This window comes from Motacilla alba, chromosome 12 (assembly GCF_015832195.1).
Source record: "Motacilla alba alba isolate MOTALB_02 chromosome 12, Motacilla_alba_V1.0_pri, whole genome shotgun sequence".
Classification (NCBI taxonomy): domain Eukaryota; kingdom Metazoa; phylum Chordata; class Aves; order Passeriformes; family Motacillidae; genus Motacilla; species Motacilla alba.
The window spans coordinates 8,006,883-8,026,652 of NC_052027.1; the positions used below are offsets into that span (position 1 = coordinate 8,006,883).

The following is a 19,770-nucleotide window of genomic DNA, read 5'->3' on the forward strand; positions in this document are numbered from 1 at the left end:
TGTGTGTCCTGTTATTCAAGTCAGTATCTCCTTGAGGAGTCCAGGGGCCTTCTCACTCAAAACCAGAAAGCAGAACTCCAGGTTCAATGATTGCTCAGAGCAGAAAAAATCTGCCCTGAATTCACAATGTTTATAATAATATGTTTACTAGCTGTTTGTAAAATCTTCACAAATCTCAAGTTTTTCCTGCCTTAGCTCCACACGCCCTGTCCTTTCTGAATGAGTTAGGTTGTCTTTAAAGCGAATGAACATATTGCATTCTTAATTTGTCTTTTCTACTATAGAAAATAAATTATTTATTTGATCAGCAAAAAATGCTTTAGGATACAAACTTTGACACTATTTTTCTTTTTTATTTTAAAGCAGTTGCTTTTAAAATCTTCATTCAGTGTTGATTTATGGTGTCATGGGAGGGAAACAAAAATGAACTTTGAAAGAACTGAATTTTATTTTCTCTTAAGGGGTTAAAATAATGTACCAGTAGTTTGTTTTGTTGTAACAGTATTTATCAGAGTAGAGTCAATTTAAGCTTTTGCTCTGTTACATTTGTGGAGAGACAGATGGCTGAAAAGAATATAAAGAATGTAGTATTTTTTCAGTTCTTTCTGTTTTCAGTGAAAGTGCTCATTGGGTCCCTTGGCTGCCTGAATACAGATGCAGAAAACAGGAAGAGAGAGCAAGAAGAAGAATCTGTACATGAAATTTCATCCAGTGAAATACAGAAAAACTCCCCATCTTCTCCACTCCTTCAAAACCAAATTACTCAAAGCTAAATAACAACAAAATCCTAAAAATTCATATCTAAACTGGGTTTTTACATTGGTCATGTTCTGTGCTCTTGGACAAACTGGGCTGACTTTTTTTTAGATGTTAAACTTTTATAAGTGATCACGCATAGTACTTTGTTCTGTCACTTTGAATTTCTGTTCATATCTCCAGTTCAGTGAGCCTTTTCCAGTGGCATCAAACATGACTCAGTATTGGGAAATGCTATCAGAATATTAAATTTGAGGCGCTTTGTTTCATTTTCAAGTTTCATTTATTTCTAGGACATATCCCTCTAATATGCATAATTAATGAAATACCATAAGCCCAGTCCATCTGAGTGCTGCTGGCTATCTGCTGGTAGCAGAGGGTTCATCATAAATACCAAGCCCTTTTTTTTTTTTTTTTTTGCTCCGTTATTTAAAAAACAAAACACAACTTTTTGCACTCTCATATTTTATATTTATATTGAAAGATACCCCAACAACCACAACAAGTTGTCTCCTGGTGGTAAGGTCAGAGGTGATTGCTGTCACACAGGAAGAGCTTGATTACTGCTGCAGGGAGACACAAGCAGAGCTGGCTTAATGAAAGGACAGATTAGCCTCTAAAGAGGCAGTGAAGGAGACTTGCTGAGTCTTCAGGATCTAGGAAAAGGTTTTTAAACATAGGCATGGTGGAAGAGTAGGTAGCCAGGTGATGGGAAGCTGTAGAAAATAAAAGAGGTATACCTGGGAACAAGAGATGTTAAGGAATGTGAAGGAAGTTTTAGATTCAAGGGATGTATTGGAATCTATAGAATAAATGCGTTTGATATAGGAGATGTGGTAAAATATGGAGTGCAGGGATGATGAGATACTATTTCTAATAAGCAGCTTGCACTTACATTCATTACTGCATTTCAATCACTGAAAAATCAAAACTTTATTTAAGGAAAAAAAATGTTCAGAAATAGCCCTTTATACAGTTAATAGCCTGCCTGGTCAGTGAGCTGCCAAATATATGCTGAGCTTAGTATTCCCACTGTGATTTCTTTTTCCGTAATGGAAAGAGCAGGAATGGCTTTCATAAAGACTATTTGTCATCTTTTAAAGGATGTATTGGTTTTTTAAATTTTTTTTTCATTCTAAAAACATGGCCTTTGGCATTCACAATATGCATTTTTCATAAATACAATTCCTTGGCATAGTGAACTATTCTGATGTTTGTAAGAAGTAGGATTCTATCAGGCAAAAAACTTTAAGTAGTTGAATGCAGGATACTATAGACTTTTCATAATGCAAAAAAAAAAGTGTTTCCTAGACAAAAAAAAAAAATCATCAGATTGTTTTAAAGTTTTAATGAAAATATTTTACTTTGAAAACTTTAATTATAGTTGATCTGTTAAAATGTTGCACCTTTTCCTACTTTCCTGCTTAAATTATGATTAGAATGTTAGTTCAAAGATACAGTTCCTAATGAAGCCTGCTCACATAATTGTTGGAAAATTATGTTGGAATTGTTGGAAAAATTAAGTTCTGTAACTCTGGTAATCTACTATAGATAAAATGAATTAGAGTAAAACCACAATTCTTTTTTTTTTTCCTTTCCCTCAAAAAACCCCAAACCCAAACAACCAACCCCAAACTTTATCTGCCCTGCTGCTTTATGGTATTGATAGATAAATCTTTTGGTGTTAGAATAAGAAGAATTAGTTTTCAGTTTAGCAGAAAATAATGCTGACCACTTCTCCTCTTGGCCTTGGTACAATTCTTACCATTTGGTGTGAAAGGAAGGAATCTGAAAAATGAACAATAACTGCCAGCAGTATGAAAAAGTATATTTTAAATTACTCTATTAAAGCTGTTTAGCTTACTAGCTTGAACAGTGATAGATAGCTTAGATATCTTAGATATTGAATAATTGCCCAATTTCTGTTATTGTAGTTCAAAAATTGTAAATCTTTTTGCCTTCTCAGAAATCTCCAATGCCTTCTAAAAATCACATTTGCAACAGTTTTTAAATGGCATTCTTAAATCCCCAACTGTTAGCAGCAGCAGTAAGACTTCAGTGGCTATTGACTACTACTGAAACTGTATTTGTTCAGTATTGAATTTATTCAGTATTGAATATTCTGTTTTAAAAGGAAATTTATGGAGTAAAAATAAATCTCTGCCTCCTTTTCTCCCCATAATTAATAACTTCGTCATGTGCCCTCTTTGTGCCTCTTCCGTAACCATGACTCACCTTAATACCAGTGTTTGACATTAGAAGCCTCTCCAGAGCGGAAGAAAATCATTCAGAAATGAGCTGCATAAAGGTTATTAAACCAACACTTAAGATTCTGGTCCTGCACGTTTTCCTTTGCCCCTAATTACATGCCAAGAACAGCAATGTAGAATTTCCAGTATATACATATGCTGAATGTATCTTTATCAGTGGAAAAGTACTTACAGGGAACTGAAAAGTTTACTCCCAGCAGTCACATATGTTGCTTATTTTTACTTGGAATGCTGTTTTTTTCAAGAATGGGGAGGAACTCTTGGGGGTTGAGTATCCTAAAATTACACGTTGAAGTACATATGTAATAGGATTCTTTTCTTACCCCTTGTTGTATGGGTCAGGTTTTTAGCTGAAGTTGTTTTATTGACTGCAGTGTTACTCTTTCTGTAAGTGAAGGCAAATTGCACAAGAAAGTTTGGAACGTTGAATTGATGCTGTGTAAATACATCCCTGTTTGCAAACGTCTCATTTGTCACGTCCCACCAAGCTCCAGGTCTAACCTGAATATCAATATCCATGATACATGGAACAATGTATTAATTTCCTAAATAACTTTGAAATACAGGCAAAAACTCACTTACCTTAAGTTTTTCTGTTTCTAAAGCTTCTAAAATCCATGTAGACTGGGAAAAAGTTAGTACTAATCACCAGAGTTGTAGCATGCTCAGTTACATTGCCTTTAGAGGTAGCAGACAGGGGCAGCTGCAAAGCAGTGATAATTTGCAGTGTGGCTGTTGCAGCTTGCAGTGGGTGACCCCAGCGAGGTCAGGTCCTGTCAATGAGCAGGATGAGGCAGTGAATTCCCCTGCCAGTATGTTCTTGTTGCCAGGGTCTGCTGCTGATTTACAAAGTATTGCATAGGTTGGCCATTAAAGTCTTATTCGTTCAATAACAAATTAACACAAACTTCCTTTTCTAATTTATAAAACTATTGGAGTCTTTTTCTAACCAATTTTTTCGACCTTGTGCATGTTAAATGAATGATTTGAGACTATAAAAGGTCACTAGATTTTTATTTTTTGTTGGCTTTTTCAATGAAGTTTGCCTAATACTGGATGGAATTTTTTTGCCCTCATGAGGGGTAAACAGGTAATTCAGCTTAGCTGAGTAAAGGTGCAATTTTTGATATTTAGTGCTTACTGAAAAAAAAAATTCAGGTTATTGTAGCATTTATAAAAGCTTTAGAATTCCCAACATGATTAGGCTGCTGCTGCTAATCAATAGTAATAAGGCAGCACCACAAAGGCATGTTTTAGCCAAAAGGAGAATTTCCTAAATTGAGAGAACTTTTAATAGAGTCTTTTCAAGGAACAGAAAAGGCAGTGCTAGAAAAAAAAAAGTTGTGAATTATGAAAATCTGTAAATTCTATTTTACCCATAGGCATAGTTGGTAAAATAGCATTTAGTTTACCTTATTTCTCAGTTCTTCAAATTCAGATATTTTTTGTCAATAAAAAACTGGAATACTAAGCTTGAAATCACTTGATCTTGTTCGATAAGTCAAAACAAGAGACAGATATTGTAGAATTATGCTGGATGTATGTAATGCTATTCTTTTTTCTTGTTCACGGTTCAATTTTCAATTAAATACCCACTAGAAAAGGTAGTTAAACTGGGCAGGAACAATTATCAGGGGACATGTCTTTAATGGTTGTTTTTCCACTTTAACATCTATGAATACAAATTTTGTTTTCTTAACAAAATATACAGTTTTTTTTTTTATTTTGAAGCTTTCCCTCTGTCTTCATTTCAAGAATGCATCCCCATTTGTTTTGGTTTTCAAAGCATGTTTTAGTCCTAATTTGTAAATCAAATAATTCTGTTTATTTTGAAACACTTTCCCCAAGTGTATTTCCAATGTTCTGGCCCTTGTGTCATTATTGATTTTCAGGGCAATAGGAATGGGGCAGCATTTCTGCTGCTCCTTGGCTCTTAAAATTCATGTCATTTGCTTAAAAATTAACTTTCATGGTGCACAAGCAATGAGGGCATATTTTGAAAAAACTTCTTGACGTTATTTTAAAATATTCTGCGTTTCACTATGTGTTGCTTTTAATATTCTACTTGGTCAAATGATGAGGAAACAGCTACACTGTAGTGCTATCACTATTGATACCTTAGGAGTGTTTATACTCAATTAAAATATGCAAAATTGAGAAATAAGTTTTCATTAAAAACTCATTTTACTTAGCTGATGTGAAGTTTGATAAAGGTTTTGAATCTCTGTACTAACATTCATGTTAATGCACCAGCATCTGTGCTGTGTTCCAGATTTCTTTCTGATATTGCCTTCAAAATGAGTATCATGTCTCCTTATAGTTCTCTGCTGGATATTTTCTGGTTTGCCAGAAGGTGTTTAATTACAAACTAAGCTTATGCATGTATTTGATTCAAACTGAAAAATGTTATTCTGATTTTTTGATCTAATCCTTTGTGATGTTTTTACTTGTATAGACTTTAATATGCCTATATTAGTAATTTAAAAATGTTTAGATACTTTACATTTACTTTCGGGATTGTCTGTCAAATTTTTCATGTGATGAAGTCTGAATTCCTCACTGTTACTGGTGTGGCTTCTCCCTTGCTCACACACAGATTGTGTGCACATGTTTGTATTTTTACACTTGTGAGTATTTCCCTATGCACCTGACTGCTGCTGCTTCTGTCTTGAAAAGTAATTTGGGAACATGCAGTTATCAATGTATACCAAAAATTTTTAATAATTCAAGAATCCTGACTGCTGCTGCTTCGTCAGAATCTGTTGTTCTGTTGTAAAATGAATAAGCAGGTTTAATTAGGGGAGTTGGAAGGAGTATTACTTGAGAGAAAGAAGCATTCTGGTGCATGATTGGTGCTAATGCAGGCATTTTAGGTACAACTTTTGACCAGGTGATTCCTGCCTTGACACCTGGAGGGGATGCACTATTGTTTGTGTGTTGAGGGGAGGAACTGTAGGGTCACTGTATGTCTGCAGCTGGCCAGGAGATTGCAGCCATTCATTTCCTAATGGTGGTTTTATTATCTGGTTGGTTGTAGGTTTCACTGCTCCAATCTTGTCCCATCCTCTGTTTGAGGTGGAAGTGAGGAAAGTTCCTGCTAACAGGCAAAGCACAAGTCATGTCATGGCCCACTGGGCTTACCTGGTTCTCAAGCCTCAGTAAGGGCTTTAATTTCCTCTCTTGATACTTAGTCTGGAATTTAGTTATTTAAGAGTCTGACTTTTATCTTAAATCTCTATGAAATGAGATTTGTTGGAAAACATGCACAGCTTGAACTTCAGTCAAAAGCCTGCATTTAGGGAACACATTCCCTTTCATGGTCACCCACAGAGCAAACATTTAGAAATGCTTTGCAGACAATTGATTTGCTTAATCCTTTATCAAGTTATGTTTTGGATTTCAGTTTTTAAGAACTAATTTTGTAACACCATTTTTCTGCTAACTGCATTATTGATACCTGCAGAAATGCATATTCTATTTCTTGTGTTATCCCAGGCCTTTTCTAACTGTAGTTTATTCACTGTATGTTATATCTCTTCCATAGAAAGTCAGGTGCAAGTAGTTCCCATATTGGCTTTCATCATGGGGATTATGGCATACAGGAGTGAACCAGTTCTACATTTGACCAGTAACTCAGAAACCCGCATTGAATCACTTTCTTAAATAAAATCCTGACCTTTAGAAGGTCTCATCAAATGTGATGTGTTTTGTGCACTGAGTGCATGTCTCCCTTCCAAGCATGGCAATAGGAATGGTAAACTGATAGATATTCTGGGCAAGGTACAGATCAGATTGATTTACTTGGTGTAAGTTGCTTTGAACCTTTTTGCAATGGAGACTTGTGGTACTAATGAAGGTCTTTTCTCTTGGAATATTTTCACTCCCACAATCTTCATTTTTTCTGGGGTTTTTTTCCTCCTTTTTCTTTTACTTATTTTTCTTTTTGGTTTGTTTTTTGATATTTTTTAATAGTACATTTGCACCATCTTATTGCACAATAAACTCTAAATTTGTTATAAAGCTATAGTGTTCCATTAAAACTATTGTAACTGCTTGCTTAAATCCGGTTTTGATAAAGCAGGAAATTAATTCAGTTTCTAAACCAACCTGTCTCATTTTATCAGTGAGAACTGGTGACATTTTGTCGTTTCAGGAATCTTCCTCTGTTACTGGTACAGATCAGTGGAACTGTAGCAACTTAATATTTCTGTTGGAATGGGGATGAAGGGATAGATTTTCCTATGCTAAGCAACAGGGCTGGCTGTTGCCTATGGAAAAAATGATTATAAGACCTTTTTTTTTGTTGCAGTGCTAATAAAACCAGGCTGCACTGGTGTAAAGTATGCATGGACACCTCCCTCGTACGTGATTTATAGCAGTTCCATCATTTTTAGAAAAGGAACTGTTGAATTTCTTGTAATAAGAACTTTTCATATTTTCTCTTTTTCTGTGTGATTTATAAAAAGTCTGTTTCTCTTTTATACATCAGCATGATTTCTAGGAATATTTTGTAAATGTTCCTAATCGCCAGTTTGCACCCAGAAATCAGAGTTACTGATTGCTTTGGGCCAATTTATAAGACGTCTCATATAACTGTACTGACTTTAGGAATTACAATATCACAATATAGTTCTAATAGAGGCTGAACTGCCTTTTTTTTTTTCCCTTCATATTTGTCATTACCACTCAAATAACTCACTCCAAAGTGTCTGTTGGTGTGCTGCCTCATGAGTGTTTAATGATGACTTTCATTCAGTCTGAGCTGTCAGTAGGTCAGAGATGCCTCATATCTTGGATGGAGTTATGAAATATCCTGAGTTTATTACCCTATTAAAATTCATTTTAAATGTCAAAGTTTCTAATTTGAACAAGGAAATTTAGTTTAGGAGCATCTTCCAAGTAGCACACAATTTTCTCCTTGACTATCAAGGGAAGTATCAGATAAAAATAAAAAAAAAATTACAGCATATGATATTTAATTCTTTCTGTGTTTTAACTTCAGGTAGTTTGCAGAGGAGGCTGTAAGAAATAATCATTCTGTGGTCTTTTATGATTTACTTTTTATGTTAAAAGCAGTTTGGAGAAAAAGCCTGTCTAACCAAATATACTGATGATTTTAATAAAACAAACCCCAACATTCTTAGCAAAGCCCATTGCAATTTTTCCTTTAGAAAATTCTATGCTTTGCCATCCCTGGAATGCCTCACTGTTTGCTTTGAGCCAGATTGTTGTTTCTTGTGTTCTGTGATGATCATGTAATTTTTCTCCCTTGCCAAGCTGTGGCCTGTCTGCACCAGGCCTTGTCCTCTCTGCTGGCTGGGGTGTGTTGGTCCTCTTCTCAAAGTAGTGGTTTCCTGCTCAGGGGGCTGCAGCTTCAACAACCTGAATGTTCTACAGCAGGTGAAATATTACAGAGCAAATAGATGGCCAAGCTAGATGGTAGTGTGAGTCTAAAACTGTCCAGATGAGCATGAAGATCATCAGGTAATGATCAAAAGAAAAGTTTTTCTGAGCCCTTTCAGTGTGGTACTGTTTCTGAAGCTGGACCCACAGTTGTTCTGTCAGCTGCTTGTAAAACCTGAAGCTGGAGCTTTGATAAATAGTCTCTTTTCTTGTTAATAAAGAAATGTCATTAATGATATCAGATATCAGGGGTACTGGCTTGTTGCTCTCTGATTAATTCCTTGTGTGGAAGCATGAGATTACGAATGGAGGACAAAAGACATGATAAATTCATTTAGTGATAAGGACTTAGAGTAATCAGGAAGTAGCTTGCTGGTTTGTGAAGCTTAAGTGTTAAACTCCCTCACAAAAAAAAATAGTTGTGGTGTTCATTTCAATATCACTAGATCACTGTTGAGTTTTGAGGATGGCTCATGTGAAGCTCAATAAGGCAAATAGCATGTGTAATGTATGTCTCAAATTCTGTCAGATAGTCAGATATCATTGGGTATCACACAGGAATTTTCATTTCAAAAGGAAATTATAGCAGCATGGGAGAAAACAGCTGTAAATTTTATTTATTTATTTTTATAATGGTAATGAATTTTCTTTGAAACGAGCCTCTTAGTGTTTGATCATCATAATGGTGTGTAGCACTCTCCAGAATCCCCCCCATTACTGTAACTTATTCTCCAGGCTAATTTACATGTTTGCATACTCATAGTCTGTACAAGGAGATGCTGGCCTGCATCTTGAATTGATCACTGTTGTACCTGTGGGGCTGAGCAGCTAGCCCTGAGGTCAATAGTCTACTTTGAATGTTAGAAGTCTGTGCTGTATGCCAAAATCCTTAAATTGCTTATATATATATATATATATATATATATATATATATATATATATATATATAAAAGAGGATGATATTAAGGGCAGTAAAAACTTAGGCTTAATCATCACATTTTCATGACTTGTACTTCAAATGTTTTGGTAATATCCTACATTTATTTAGAATGTAAGCCACAGTTATTCAGTCATTATCAAATGTTAGCCTTCTCAGCTGAATCTGTTCCTCTGAAAAAATTTGCAAAAAATACTTGTTTCTTGTGGCCCCACAGAAAAGAGACTCTTGGTTTTGTTCTACAACATGAACAAAAATGCAACCTGTCTTAAATTCTGGTATTGATAAAAGAAGAGTTAAAATTGGGAAATTGAATTACTTTCATATGCTCTAAATATAAGTCTCAAGACAGTTAATTTCAGAATGGTGTTTCTCAGCAGATGTGTGGAATTTATAATCTCATCTTCACTATGAGCCTTAATATACAATTATATAAAAATTCTAGAAATGTCAAGTAGGGAAAAATTCTTAATACAAATCAATAACAATTTGGCCGTATTGCTAGATCAGTTGTATTTTGTGGTTTGTAATTTTTCAATGAATAGACAATAATGTTTTACACAAGCATTGTAATTTCTTTCTATATTGATTTGTCTTGATAGTTCCTTCTAGTTATTAGCAGGACTATTATTTGTTTGACACTACCACCTAGCGAATGTCGTTCTTATCATAAGCTGCAGAGCAACTTCCTGTTCACGCACAGGAGATACCTTGCCAATAATACCAAAAGCAGGACAAAATATTATCTCCCTTTTACAGAGGGCCTGCTTAATGTGAGTACTTTCCTTGGCTTCTGGGCAGAATTGTACAATGCATGCTGGAAAGTTTGCTGCCACAGCCACATTGTCACTGGTTCTTTTGGGATTCAAATTGAAGCCATTTGGATTCTCTGTGTATAAACTGCAAAAGCAGCTCTTGCTTTGAGCTGTTGTGTGCTGTGCACCTCAATGGAGTGACGAATTCTGTCATCAGTACTCTGTTATTAAGAGCTAATAAGGAAAGAATCTTCCAAGCTGTGTTTGTTTAATCCTCCATTCAAAACAGCCCAGTTTCTTGGATAGTTAGAGCCTTGCTTTGGTGGGGAGCTCATGTATTCAGGGTGTTTTGTATTAAGGTCCAGAAAAGAGCTGAGTGGAGAATTCACATTGCTGCAGAAGCCTGAGTCCCTGCGGTTGGAGCAGCTTATCTTCCCATCTTCTTATGCTGCTTTCTCTTGTTTCTTTGCCACAGGATTTGGGAATCTCATCACTGCTCTCTTCATTCAGGCCCTGAGGTTCCTCTTCTGCTGCACTAGTGAGTTGGTGGTAGTTTCCAGAGTGATGTAGTGATTGGATTTGGGTGGGGGGTTGTGCTTGGTGTATTTTCAGTGGCTCTTCACTACCCTTGTGTGTTGCTGGGTTCTTTACTCAAGTGCGTTCACACAGATGAGGACAGACTGCAAACAATGTTCTGGTCATTCTGACTACTCCTGTGATCCCCTGAATTTTATTGATGCAAATTACTGTATTTTGATGTTCAAGGGCATGTATCATGTGCTAGCTCAAACGACAAGTTCATTTGGTTTGCTCAGTTTGTGTGTTTCTAATATTGTTTAGTACAGGTGCTGTTGAGTGAGCACATCATATACTCTTAGGGGTGACACAGTTTAATTCCACTCCCATCATAGAATCTCTTCATGGATTTATCACAAATTGCTGCAGTTGTGAGTAACTCCATGCTCTCATGAGAAGCATGAGATTAAATTCTGTCACTACTGTACTGTTTTTAATTAATTTAACCTCCAAACTAATAATTTCCCAGTGTCAGTTTTTCTCTCTTTGGTCAGTAGATAAATTAGTTAATGGCAAATTAATTAGTTAATGCAGTCAATGTTTAAAAGCTCCATAAAAGGGATAAGAATGACTGGTGCAGGTTCTGTAGATGTTGCAGAAGTAGGGGTTCCAGTCTTTAACAGCAAAAACAGAAGTTGCATTTTTGCATTAGTTGCTTGACTACTACTGTTAAATTTACTGTGGAACATGCTCAGCTACAAAACAAGAGTGGAGGCTGAAATATTGTAGTGCCAATAGCTAGATCCTGAAGTGATGTTTTTGTGATAATTTGGAGAGTAGCCAAACCAAACAGGAGTAACTCTGACTGAGCTGCAAAGAATCGAACTGTGCTGTGTGCTGAGGAATGGGCCTATTTTTTTTTTTGGAATATTAATTAAGGTCTCTCAAAAATAAACATAATTTTTTTTTAGTCTTTTGAAAGAGTCTGAAGTCCTTAATATTATCTCTTAATTCATTGCTTAGTTTAGTCTGTACATTCTTACTAAACAATGTCTTTACCTGGTGAATGACAGGAAAATGAATGCAATAAACAGATGCACTTTTACTGTTTCAGTGTGGAATGCTCATGCATTTGGGTTTCCTGGGAGATAAGCCTTACAAGGAAGGCTTAAATAGGCAGCAGAGCAGTGAACTTGAAGAGCCCTGTGACCTGAGCTGGCAATGTCTTCTCCTCATCCTCAAGTCCTGGCCCTCAGCTTTGCTGAAAGTGAGAAGCTGGAGCTCGTTGCAGTGTGTGACACTGGAAAAGACAGAGGGCAGTGCTGGGGTACAGCCAGACACCACAGTCCCATTTAGCAGTCTGTGTTCTGAAAAAAAGGTATTTGTGACTCGGTACTGGTAGAACACAGGGGGTTAACACAGAGCTGTGTCTGCCCAGGGGCTCGGGGAAATCACCAAGCATAGGTCAGACAGGATGCAAACCCCTCTGGTTTGGGGAAGTTGAATATACTTGAAATAAATGGCTTCTTGTCTCCTTCCAAACAGGTGCAACCCTGGTCTCTTATATATCAATCAGGTTGTTTCTGCCTTCTGTAGGGGTGGGCACCTACTGGTTGTTAATAATACAGACAAGTTGCATTTCTGGGTACTTCCAAAGAAGCCAAGATTGAGTCTGAGTGTCTCTGCTGATAACAATGACTACTGAAATGGACTTGGGAAATATTTGTCTGCAATATTTTCCACTAAATGAGTCAGTGTAGTAGTTGGAAAAATTGCTTGTTGCTATACCAAAATTAATTTTAAATCTCATTAATTATTTGAACTAAGCTGACAATGAAATGTACACCTTGCCCTCTGTACGCTGTCAGTTGCCGTATTAAGAACTTCAACACTTGAGTTTGATTAAAAGTTGTTTTAAATTGGATTTACTGGCTTTAATATAGATACTGGGAGGATGCAATGCATGTTTTGCAAGTTTAATGAACCATTTCAAATGACACTTTGTTATTAGTTTCAAAAGTGACATTATGTTTTGTCTGACTTTTTCTAAATCAAATGTAAATGAGAAAAACACTGGAAGTTATCCTGAGGGTGCTCAGATAGGAGACAGCAAAAACTGTTTAATCTATTAATATATAGAAAATGGAATTACTTAGTAAGTGGTTGAATCCTTGCCAGTTAAATTGGTGTCGAAACAGATAATGGTTAACATGATTGGAAAAGAGGTAATTTCTTCAAAATACCATAGCTCATATGAAACAATTGCATACACAAAACTCAGTAACAGTTTTGGAAAACTCTCTCTTGTTATGCTGCATTTGATTGAACAGATTTAGTGTTTGTCACTATTTAGACGTATAGACTTGGACATTAATTTTTAGGAAAGACTTTCTAGCTTCAGGAGAGCAGAGGCTGGAGAATGTCTTCTCTCAATACATTGTTTGTGTGAGTGTTTTGTGTGTTCTAGGAGACTTTAGTGAAGATTTATGCCCTGTTGGGTGTATATGAGGCTAATTCTACTGTAGGTTGTGTTTAACACTTGATGGCATGCTCTGTGTCTCAGGTCAGTGTGTATAATTCAAAGGCTAATGTGCTTGCTCACTGCTTACAGAAGTCTGCTCTTTGAAACTTGGATTTTGTTTGTTTGTTTTTTTCTTGTTCCCCCAACCCCCCCATGCTACCTGCACTTTAAGAAATAATGGTATTTCTCCTGTGATGACTCAGGTGTACTTAGAATTTTATTGGTGTTTCTCGTGTTTCATGCTTAATTTTTTCAAATGCAATTATCCATGTGATGTATTATAAGCTTCTGGGGAGAACAGAACGTTATAGTTTCTACACGAATAGCTTGTAAGAAAATGACTAAGTGGACCTGTTTATAGACCTAATGCACCGGGATTCAACTCTGAAAAGAATGTAAGAACAATGAGCCCTGGTTAACATTCTGTGGAAGCCAGCAGCTTTGATGTATGTAGTTGTAGATGTCTGCAGAATACAGATAATCAGTATTTGAAGTGTGCAAATTAAAGATCTACTTGACCAGTCATAATTACAGCACTGAAAGGGCAGAATGGCAGTGAGAAGTAATAAAATGGTTTTTAATCTCTTGCACTGTAAATTATAATCTGTTTGTGGTGAAGAAAAAATGTTTTGGTGGCTGCAGTATCCCATTCATGCGGCTGCTAGGGGGGATTTTCTTACCTTCCCGATTTTGCTTTCAGCAGGTATTACTTAGGAATTTCCTCAAAGAGGAAAAGCCACTAAAAATGTGCTTTATTTATTGATTAAAAGTTCATCCGTCATGAGGGTTTGACTGTTACTGACTTCCTTTGTCAGTATTCAAAGACAGTTGGGTTTTAGGATGTTTTAGCTGCCTAAATTGAGATACTGTGATATATGTTAAATTTCAAATTGCTAAGATCTGTCTTCTGGTTTGTGGAAAGTATCTTCATTTGATTGTTGTGTCAGTTTTACCCAATTATTAGTCAGAGCTTTTAGGTGCACTATCTTTACTGTATTTTCTAACACTGCTTTTATAGTTAGTTTTTATATCCCCCCACTAAATTTTGATTAATTATACTGAATAAAAATACAAGAGTTTCTTGTACTTAGGCTCTCTATTATATCAACAGAAAGCAAAAAATATCAGATGAAATGTTCAGAAGAAAGAAGAATGGACTGAAGTCCTCCACTGCTCACTGTGCTGGAGAAAATGTACAGTGAATGCCAGGTGTGGGGAAGGTCCTGGTAGATCCCAAGGGAAAGGCTGCCGTTGCTGGGGCTGGCACCCAGGGACACGTGCTCTGTTGGTGCTCGTACAGAAATGTTGTGCTGAGCACTCTGTGTTTCACTTCTTGTGCCAGGTGTTCCGCTTGCTTTGAGAAGGGATCCAGCTGTAGGAAACTGAACTCAGGCTACCTGGACCACTTCCATAACTCAGCAGGAGTAGGAGCCATAATTTCCACTACAGTGAGAGCAAGTAAAATTAAGTAGAAAAGATGGTCTGTCCAGAAGTCTGCAAGAGTTAATTGCACATATCTGATAACACAATTCAGTAATTTTGGTGGGTGCTCTAGTTACTATTACTATTTTCTCTCTATTATTTATGAGAATAAATAATTGTTTTGGTGACTGTTCTGTGAACACTTGAACAATAATTTTGTCTTGAAGAATATTTTCAGCAGCTATCTGCATTTGCAACAATTTTGGTAACATATCAAACATATTTCAGTATTTATGAAAAGAATCAAGTTCCTGAGGTCTTAATAGCTGAACTTTAATTGCATTGTTAGTAAATGAGGAATGTTGTGAATTTGGAGTTAGAAACTTGGCAAGATGGAGGATTGCTGGTATGTTTTTCTTCTCTCACATGAAGAATGACTATTTTATTAGTTTGCTTCATTTCTAGCTTGGCCAAATAGACTGAAAATTGGGATGCAGTGCAAAGTATCTTGGTTGCAGGTTTGCAGTTCAGGATATTAAATATAAGCTATATCTAAAACCTCATACAATTTTAGTAGTTTTCCCAGTAATGTTAACAGAATTGTCTCAACCTTTGCCATGTTGTTTAAAGTGCTGACAAAAAAGGAGACCTGAACTATAGCAAATACAGATTTTTTTTCCTATACAGAACTGCCATTCTCTTGTTTCTATCATGCTTTCATCATTATAGTCAAATAGTTTCAAGCATATTCCTCTCATTGACTTCTTTTTCTTTCAGCTAGAGTTGCTCCTGTTGCACCGGTGCTATTCAGAAGATGAACTGATAGTAACTCTGCTGTGTCTCTCTTGTGACCATACCAAAGTACTTTAGACCTTCCTAATCTTGCACTGTGTGATAAAAGCTTTCATGTCCTTTGCTGTTGCCCTGGTACCAGTGCAGCTGCCTCACCCGTGGTTCTTGTTATCCCATTACTAACATTAAATTCCTTATGTTGGCTACCTTGAAAAATCTGCTAAAAATTTTCCAGTGGTAACTGGCAGGAGAGGCAATGCTGTTTCACAGCAAGTGCTTGTGAATCATTTAAAACAAACACACATCTGTCTTCTATTTAAGTGAGAGTGTGTTTCTGTGATTCTTAAGTGTCTTTCTTCATCTGAAGCAGGCACCTGAAGACCAAGGAGTAGTTAGAACAGAATAAATGTTGTAAATTGGAGAGAAGGATTTATTTGCCTCTAAGTAGAATTTTACAATCTCTGGACAGATACTTTCTCCCAGTTAATTCTCTCCAATGTACACACTCCATCTGACAGTCTGGATATGTTTTTTGTTGTCAGATGATCTTCCTCTGTACATTGAAGCTTCTTGACACTCTGCCTTGCTGAGAAGTGTAACTCTAGCAGGAAAGCGAGATGGAAAACAAAAAACAGCAAAGAAACTGCAGGATTCCCTTAGGGCAGTAAGTTTTACTTTTATGTAGCAGCCATTTTCTGACAGGACACATAACAAGTTCCTTGTATTTTTTCCTTGTGTGACTTTCCATGTTCCACACGAGGCATACAGAGATATTTATGCCTTTTTCTACTTCAGTAAAGCACTTCGTGGAGGAACAGTTCCTTTCCTCTCTATGGCTTTCCATGGCTTTTTTTTTTGTGTAGAAGTACAAAGATGGGGAGGTTAATGCTATTACTTTTTTCAACAGGAACAAAATATATGTTTTTTTAAGTACTATAGAAGCGGGCTTGCAGGCAGGATGAGAATGTAAGTAAATACAGCTCTTACAGGCATCTGGTTTATAGACAGTAAGTATTTATCAAGCAAGGCAAAAGCCATATTTATATGAATATAAATGATATCCTGAAATTTGATAACTCGTAAATGTGTACTGATTTGAAACATCCTTCAAAATGGTAGAAATTATTTATTCTTGTCTTTTGTAACGCCTGTGTTTTCATCAGAATATCTCTGAATAGAATTCTCTTCACTTTGACATAATAATAACATGGAAATCAGGAATGTCACTGGCAGAAGTGATGGACCTACAGTGTTTTAACGATGTGTGTATGTGTATATGTATATATACACCATATGTATTTGTTTAAAACCAGACTTTCCTCAAGAGACTATCAGTAAGGATTTGATGAATTTTATCCTTTGGGATGGTGGAGTTTGAAAAAAAAAAAAAAGGTGAAGGAGTGATTGAAAAGACACTAAATGGTAGTAATTAGCTTAGAATTTAATGCTAACAAACCATTTTAGCATGGTTCTCTTCAGTTTTTGTGAGACAGGTACCTTGTGAATAGTATTGAAAAATATGTTTAAAGATGATTTTTATGTTGTTTTGTTTTAGATAGAGCAGTGTTAGATGTCCCATATTGCTCTGTCATGTAGAGGGAAGTTGAATAAGCAGAATTAGCATACTTTTTTTCTTTAGATGGTTCTCTTTATTGTCCCAAAAGAAACATGGAGAATGCTTTTTAGGTTAATGTTTCTGCAAAGCTCTCATTTATGGTGGTTCAGATATCATTCCCATGTATGAGAGATGGATCCAGACCACTGCTGCTCTTCCTTTCGAAGCCAGATTTCCCTGAACCCAAGAAATGTGGGGCACTGATGTATAACTGGCAGATAACAGAATGTAGACATCATGGCATGTGTAATGAAAATTTACTGAACAATGAAATAGATATTGACAACACAGATTTCTTAGAGAAAGACAAATGACACGTGACATAATAGAAACATGAAGTGTAGTGCTTTGTGTTACAAATAAACAACTCCCTTGAGAAACTCAAAGCATCTTTTTAAATGGAGACATTACTTCCACTGGATTGAAATGCACATTTTTACTGCTTCTGTTTTTCTTATGACAGCATATTTATATTATGAAAAAGCTTTCTTCGATTCTTCTGAATGCAGATGCACCACTGAAAGTTCTCACGATGGCGTAATTATTCTTCCTTAGGAATTACTATCCTGTAACACTGATTTATATCAGTAAAATATATCTGTTCTATGGCTTTTATTGGTGGATCAAGTGAATACTACAGCATTAGTTAGTTAAGGTATTTCAGCTTAGAAAACTCTAAATTGTTCTGTTGGTGGATCTGGATAACAAAGTTTGGTGTAGTATCATCGTTACTATAAAAGCAAGCAAGGACTGTACTATTGCTGCTACAGTTGATCTATTACATGTAGAGTGTGTTGTTAGGGAAAAGAGATCTTTCCCCATAAAAATTGTCTCTGCTGAGAAGTTGGATCAGTGATTTCACCTTATTTCTCAGGACTGATAGCAGAGCCAGTGCAGACCTTATCTTATGCATATACAGATTATATGATTTTGAATTCTGGTCAAAATCAAGCTTTTACACATGAATTATCAGTGTTCTTTTTTAAGCTAGACTTCTAAGCCAAGTAATGCTTCGAAAGTGTCATTTAAGATAAAAGAGGGTAGTTGAGAGAAAAGACTTTGGACATAAAGGTTAATAAATATTGTAGATACTCAACATTGGTCTAATTTGCTTCATTTTGAGAGGTCTTACAAACTTGAATTTTGAATGCTGGCTTTCCTTTTTTGAAGGTTGTGTGCTTGTTTCAGGGGTGCATGGCAAATGGGTTAGCTGTAAAGAATTATCAGGCGTGTACTTTTTTTGAAGTGATTTGAGCATGTTCCACTTTGGAGTGGCTTAGCCTTTTATGTATTTAGGGATGTTGTTTAGGATAGAATGTTCTAGGTGTCAGAATGATCTGGGAGAACTGGGACATACTGGCTTCCAAAGTCCTTTGGAATCTTTGGAATTTTTTGGCATTATATAAGGGAATTAGAAGAGAAAAGGTGACAAGGAAAAAATAAAGCCTACCCTAGAGCAGTCACATGGGACACTATCATTTTTACAAAGATAATTGTGGAAGGTGGTAAAAGAGAGCTTTAAAAGATTTGATGTTACTGCCTGTTTTCTCAGACTTCCTGCTGTCTGCTGATGACAGCTGCTTCATTGGGATTATTGGTTGTGGCTTTTATTGTAAGAGTTTGGAAGCTGTTAATAAATAATGTATGAATAAACCAAATGGAAGCATATCCATATCTGCTTCATTAGCAAACAGACTTACAGGAATATACCAACTTTTTGAACTTGCAATACCTAAAGTCAGTCCTTAATACATGCAATGAATTTCTTTTATGCTTTAGTCCCCAAATGACACCCTTATACTCCTATGAATGACTTTGCAATGGGAAGCTTTGCATGAAAATAATAGCAAATGGGTGATGTGGCAAGAATCTCCAAATTATTGGGTAACTTAAAAAATAATTATTTATCAGGTGAATATAATTTTACTTTGATTTGTACTTTACTTAACTGGGAATTCCTGTACTTTTTGGTAAGATGCTGAAGACAAGAACTAATCCAGTACATACAAAGACAGCAGTGCAGCCAGAGTCAGGGAGCATCATGATTATTTTTAGGTCATAGTTTTTGATTGACTTAATATATTTCTTTCCACTCTTTGTACATGTTTATCTTTGTCTTGTCTTACCTATTTGTGTATTTCTACACCTTCAGTTCATTGATGTTCTTTATGGATTTGTTCTTTTACAGCAAATTGCCTCATGTAAGGCTTAGGTCTTTCCTCCAGTGGACTGAACCATTGGAAATCCTTTTTTCAGATGCAAATTCTTGGGTGTAGTAACAGTTTTTGATTCAGTTACAAATCCACTAGCTCCATAAAACCTGACCTCTTCATCAGCAGTTAATGCTGTTGGATCACTGTGGGCTACCTTCCTGTTGGTAGGCTGGGAAGAGTCTATTTAGGACTAGATTTAGGTCTATTTTCTAAAATGTTAGTAACCCTTTGTGCCTTATCTGTATGTTTGATTTCATATCTGTTAAATGCAAGGGGTGCAATTAGCTGTGATAATTGTTGTTGCTATTGCACTATGAAAGGCATATAATTCCCCTCTCTCCTTTCCAGCCCTGGCCCCCTAGGCCCTTCCAAAAAAACCCAGAAAAAAATCCAAAACAATCTTCAAACTCCCAAGCAAGTAAAAGGACCATGGGCTTTGGGATAACTTTTAGAAAAACTTAGTATCTTTTCTGAAGTTTTGTGCAATCATCTGTACTGTATCATCTCCTATTTGCCTACTACTGCACAGTTCCACTGATGTGGAAACGTCTCATGGAAAAGAAATTCAAG

General features: G+C 36.1%; 1 protein-coding gene across 4 annotated transcripts in view; it reads left to right on the forward strand.

Moving 5' to 3' along the window:
- FHIT (fragile histidine triad diadenosine triphosphatase) overlaps positions 1 to 19,770 on the forward strand; it is a 530,314-nt gene that overhangs the window by 56,589 nt on the left and 453,955 nt on the right. For 3 of the 4 annotated variants that reach the window (XM_038148756.1, XM_038148760.1, XM_038148758.1), the window contains one exon: positions 10,597 to 10,659. The exons of the other annotated variant lie outside the window; for it this stretch is intronic. The gene's annotated coding sequence lies outside the window, so the exon portion shown is untranslated. The remainder of the gene's footprint in view (positions 1 to 10,596; positions 10,660 to 19,770) is intronic. 4 annotated transcript variants of the gene reach the window in all.